At 41.9% G+C, this 6,218-nt stretch overlaps 1 long non-coding RNA gene across 1 annotated transcript in view; it reads left to right on the top strand.

The window, feature by feature from the left end:
• The window catches only part of LOC122241486, a 17,837-nt gene extending 15,219 nt beyond the window's left edge, over window positions 1–2,618 (top strand). Inside the window, exons 2-3 of the long non-coding RNA XR_006221653.1 lie at window positions 1,002–1,229; window positions 1,643–2,618. This is a non-coding gene — a long non-coding RNA (uncharacterized LOC122241486). The remainder of the gene's footprint in view (window positions 1–1,001; window positions 1,230–1,642) is intronic.
• Window positions 2,619–6,218: the final 3,600 nt, after the last annotated feature.

Below are 6,218 nucleotides of genomic sequence, written 5' to 3'. Positions count from 1 at the left end.
TCTCTCTCTCTCTCTCTCTGTCTCTCTTTCTCAAAAATAAATAAACCTTTTTCAAAAATTGTTAGAATGTAAAAATCCTAATCAAAACCTTACCACGCCCCTCTGGACTAAACCTGAACATGCACGGTACACGAACACACGAATACAGAATTTATACCCAGGAGTGGAAAGATGTTGTAACATTTAAGCGATCGGTTGTATTGATACGTTTGAAAAGAAAGTTATAGAAGCGTCTCAAAGGTGTTGCAAATACATCTGATACCTTTCAGCCCCCTTTACAGCCATAACTCTTTGAAAACTGGAACAGGAAGGGTTCTTGCCTCACAGGTTAAGGATAGTTACTCTAAAACAATGGTCGTCCGGTGTAAGTCAGCGATTCACTTGGGGCACTCAGTAAAACCAGGAAAAGTGAGGATTGTGACAACAGGTGCTAATTTATTCATGGATCCAGCAAATACTTATCGTGGGCCTCCTAGGCTCCAGATGTTGTCGGTGTTGGAGACCGCGTTATGCTCTGCGTAGCCACGTTATTGCTATGGTTGTCGCTGTGAACTTTGCCGTCATAACTGTGTCAGCCGTCGTGATGGTCGCCACCCGCCTGATGCGCCGAAGTGTGCTGTGATGTAGCGCACGTAAACATAAATTCACGGGGACATGTCGACACAATCGAACCCAAAGGAGTTTTCCTACACACCCAAAATTCAAGGGAGAAGATATGGTAGAAAAAGGACACCATTTACTACAGTAACACAAAATACCTCGAGATCATCTTGAAGACAACTGAACGCCATACTGAGAGCTTAAGAGAACCTGGCACAAGGAAAGGAAGGTTGGAGATTCTTACACGCTGGGTGGTAAGGCAGAGCATGGTGACCATGGCGTGTGCCTCCTAATTAGGTGTTAGCTGTGGACAGTTTCAAAAAATAATCCAAATAGAGGTGATTTCTGTTTATTTATTTTAGAACTTGGGAAGGGAGATCCTAACTTTTTTTTTCCCCCAGAAAAAGAAGCAGGCAAAAGAAGCGACTAAACATTGAAGAAGAAAACATGGTAGGAAAGACCAGGTCCATCAGATGTGAGGACGCGGCGGTGGCAAAAGCTCGCTCAGTCGTGCATTTGGTGGATGTTGATTGCATCCTGTTGGGAGGCAGGTGCGGTCAGGAGTGTCACAGGCGCCAACGGTTCATAAAGAGAACCTGAGCCAGTGTGTCAGGCCACATCAGGCAGTGGTAAGTGCCATGAAGAAAAGGATGCAGGGTAAGAGAGTGACCAAGAGTGTAGGGCAGAGCTCTTCTGGATTGGGTGTCCGAGGACGTGACTTTAAGCAGAGGCCCCAGTGAAGGGTGGATGGAACCCAATGGCTGTCCGGGAGAGCTGAGTTTGGGTGGAGGGGACAGCACATGCTACGGGTGAGGGAGTGCTTGACGGGTCTGACGAAGACCAAGGACACCAGAGTGGTGGGGACACCTGTAGGCACCAAGGTCAGGAAGTTACCAGCAAGCAACGCACATCATCAGTGGGTCTCAGGGTCCCGGTGGGCTTTGTCCCAGTTTCCCCAAGACAGTTCTGGTTTACGCCTGCCGGCCCTGTGTAATCAGTAGCGCCCCATTTCATTCTCAAGTTCTGTTTCTTCTCCTTACAGTTCACGACAGCTCCAGAAACAAACTCCATCCAAGCAAGATCGCATGTCCACACGTGGAAGGTCACATATTGAAGCCTGTAGAAGAAATCATGGGAACAACATTTCACGATGCTGAGCTAAGCGAGGATTTCCCAATCAGAATAGAGAAAGTGATAACCTTAAAAGACTTCATTAAGAAAAGGGACTCATCAAATGACTCTACTAAGGAGCCTGGAATGTCTTGTGCCGTAAAGCGAGGAAGTGTTCAGAGATGGGTCCCGAACATGAAGCACCCTGACTGGCACGTAGGACCTCCCGCTGGTCAAATTTGGAGAATGAGTTGATTCTCCAAAAGAATAATGACCAAAATGACCAAAATAATGACCAAAATAATGACCAAAAATAGTGACCAATAATGACCAAAAATGACCAAAATGTAAAATGAACACAGGGGTCCACCCTGTGGTAAAAAATAGAGACAATGAAACACAAAGGAAAGAAGCGAAGTCTCATTTTTTGATGGCAAAATGGCAGCTAACAAGTACAGGAGGCATCGTGGAGTTGGAAAATCACCACTTTGTGACGACCACAGTGGCAATATAATGGGTGAATGTTGGGTGAATGTTGTTGGGGAACCTGATATCAACATGGGATCATTTCTCCATAGATTAATAACATAGGAGGAAAAGGTTAGCTTTCTGGTGGAGAAATAGGGTGGAAATCATTTTATTTGGGAGACCAAAGTGACGTTATGGCCTCCTGAAGTGAGGCGCTGGGGACACAGCATCAATTATGGAATCTCCTGGGAGGAATAAAAACTGATTTAAATATCAGAAATATCCATACTAGAACACATTCTACAAAATGACTAGTCTGGGAGCACCTGGGTGGCTCGGTTGGTTGAGCATCCAACTTCGGCACAGGTCACGGTCTCACGGTTCGTGAGTTCAAGACTCACATCAGGCTCTGCACTGTCAGCGCAAAGTCTGCTTCAGACCCTCAGTCCCCCCTTCTTTATCCCTCCCCTACTTGCACTTTCTCGAAAATAAATAAACACTAGAAAAAAAAAACAACTAAAATGGCTAGTCTGTATTCTTCAAAAATGTCACTATCATGAAAAACAAAGACAGAGTAAGAGCTTGTTTTGATCAAAGGAGTCTACGGATCTGTGACAACCGACTGCCGTGGGTGGGCCTGGTCCAGGGAAAATGTTATCACAGACGCATTAGGACACCTGCCACATTTCTTATATGGATTCCATGTCATATAAAAGCAATATGAAAATGCTAAATTCATCCCACTTGATAATAATATTGTCGTTTTGAAAGAAAACGTCCTTGTGCTGAAGGGATCCCTCCTCAAGTATTTAGAGATGAAGGGTTACAGTGTCTATAACTTACTCTCAAACGATCCGCAAAACATTGATAGATAAGTAGATAGTTACATACGTAAATAGGTAGATAGATAAAACAAATGTGGCAAATTGCTGATAACTGATGAATCTAGATGAAGAGATATACGAGTATTCATTAGATAATTCTTGCAACTTCTCGGTAGATTACAAGCTAAAATAAAAGCTCAAAAATTTATAGAAAATAAAATAAAGGTTTAAAAGTCCAAAGAAAGAAGACTCCACAGAGAAATGGAGAAAAGCTTTTAGATAAATATTATTTAAGTATTATTGGCCGATGAATATTTGAAGTGAGAGTCCACGCCATTGGTCACTAGGGACAGAATCAACAGTAGAATAAGTTGTGATTTGATGTGGAATACTATACAGCAATAAAAATGAACAAATAGTGCTAAGCCTAATAATACTGACGAAACTCAAACTCACAATCCTAGCAGTGTGTGAGAAAAAGGAAAGCAGACAAATGAGTATATAGTCTGATTCCATTTATATAAAGTTCAAGGCAAAGAAATTCTTTAAGGAGTTAGAAATTAGGGAGCACATAGCCCAGCAATCACACCTCCGGGTACATGTCCAAAGGAAATGATATCAGTGTCTCGAAGAGATATCTGCACCCCCATGTGCAGTGCAGAATTATTCACAATAGCCAAGACATGGAGATAACCTAAGTGTCCATCACTGGATGAATAGATGAATTAAATGTGAGATATAAGTTTATGTGTGTGTGTATATATGTGTTTGTAATGTGTATATATATGTATACATATATACATACATACATACACATATATACACGTATACATACATACATATATTGTATACATACATACACATATATACATACATACATATATATACACACACATATACATACAGACATATATTGTATACATATATACATACACATATATGTATCATATATACATATTATATACACGCATATATACACATTATATATACATATATACACATTATATACATACATACACACATGTATACATATATTATATACATATATAGATACACATATATACGTATGCATATATACACATTATATATATACACACATTTACACACATATATACACACAAGCACATTATATATATACATTATATATACACACACACACATATATACATAATATATATACATATGCACACATATATACACAGTCTTTAAGTGGAAAATGATCAGCCTTTAAAAAGAAGGAAACTCCGTGACTTGTGACAGCATAGATGAATCTGGAGGACATCATGCTAAGTGAAATAATCCAGGCACAGAAATACAAATACTACATGATCTCACTTGTATGTGTGTGATTCGTAAAAAACCTACCTCACAGAAGCAGGGACTAGGATGGTGGCTGCCGGAGGCTGGAGGGGTGGGAAATGGGGAGATGTCGGCCAAGGGCACAAAGTTTCAGTTCTGCAGGATAAATACGTCCTGAAGACCTAATGTACCCCAGGGTGACTAGACTCAGTAATACTGTGTTACATAATTGAACTATGCTGAGAGAGTAGATTGTAAGCGTTCTCACGCATGCACATCGCAAGGTCACAGTTAAGTGAATTAACTTGCTTAGGGTAATCATTTTACAATGTATATGTATCTTAAAAAACCATGCTGCACAGCAAATCAATATGTATAATTTTTATTTGTTAATTATACCTCAAACAGCTGGCCATGTTTTGATTCTTGTTCTGGGGTCCCAGAAACGTCGGTGGGTTTATACTGCCAACATCTATCGGGCTGCACACTTATTACCGATCTGTGCTTTCTTCTATAGGCTAGACTTCATTAAAAAGGTTTTTTTTTTTTTCCCCAAGAAAAGCAAACGTAACAGTCCTCTTCTGCAGAAAACAAAAACAGAAAAGCAAACGCTTAGGAAAAGAAAAAAAAAAAAAACCTTCTGTTTCAAACTCAAGAGAGGTAGAAGGAGCTCGCTAGCTTACTTCACTCTCACTCATTTCCCGAAGTGCCAACTGGATAATCCCTGTTATTAGCTCTGGAATCGTGAAAGGGTGAGTCACGCTGACGAGTGCAGCACGGCTTTGAGAGGAGCCTTGAGTAATTCCCACAGGAGTAGGAACCTGCAATTAATCACGGACTATGAAAGCAGGACAAGTGTTTGAATCAGCAGCCGGCGAAATGAAACAAAACCTCTTAAAACATGTTTTTCTTCCAGCAGAAAACGTATACTTCAGAGCGTGTTCCAGACAAAACAAGCGTGTCACCTGGGCCACCGAACAGTGCCACGGAGCCTGCGCGTGGGGACGCCAAGCCCGTCCTTCCGTATAGACGGTACCAGGCTGCCACACAGAGGAACCTCGTCGTCTCAGTCTCGGAGATTTGTAACTGTGATACGATGCATTCCTTGTTTTTTTTTTTTGTTTTTTTTTTATTTAAAAAAAAAAAAAAGCTCGGGGTGCCTGGGTGGCTCAGTCGGTTGGGCAACCGACTTCGGCTCAGGTCATGATCTCACAGTCCGTGAGTTCGAGCCCCGCATCGGGCTCTGTGCTGACAGCTTGGAGCCTGTTTCAGATTCTGTGTCTCCCTCTCTCTCTGACCCTCCCGCGTTCATGCTCTGTCTCTCTATGTCTCAAAAATAAATAAACGTCAAATAAAAAAAAAATTAAAAAAAAATTAAAAAATTAAAAAAAATAAAAAAATAAAAAAGCTCTATCAGCATCTTATGGTTTGCTTTCTACCCTTTGCATTGGGAGCTAATGACGGCAGAAAGTATTAATGTGTCACCAAAGCATGGTGCTATTAACCCAAGAAGAAGGCAGTGTGGAGTTCAAGAACACGCCCTCCAAAAATAAGCCCGCTAGCCCGGTCTTGCCACTGTCTTCCGCAGCTGAAAGACGTGAAGCCCGAGCAGCGCTGTCCAGGAAAGTCACCCCAAATCTGGCTGAGCAGCAGCTCTTGGGCGGGTCCCCAAGTTTGAGGTCCGTCCCATGTCCGGAATCTTGATGGTCAATAAACCCAGAGCTACCAAGCCTTATCCTACCCAACATCAGCAGAGGCTCGAGCATGCTCAGGGATGCCAACCTACAAACTCGCCGTAAGGACCACAGAATAAACTTCCTAAGGTTGGAAACACTTAGGGTCAGCCTACCAACGAGTCTATGCGAGAAAGCGAAAGGTAAACAGAAAGTGGCCTTGCGAGCATGGAACCAAAGCAAA

Source organism: Panthera tigris, chromosome C1 (genome assembly GCF_018350195.1).
Source record: "Panthera tigris isolate Pti1 chromosome C1, P.tigris_Pti1_mat1.1, whole genome shotgun sequence".
Classification (NCBI taxonomy): domain Eukaryota; kingdom Metazoa; phylum Chordata; class Mammalia; order Carnivora; family Felidae; genus Panthera; species Panthera tigris.
This window is presented reverse-complemented; position numbering and strand designations above follow the sequence as displayed.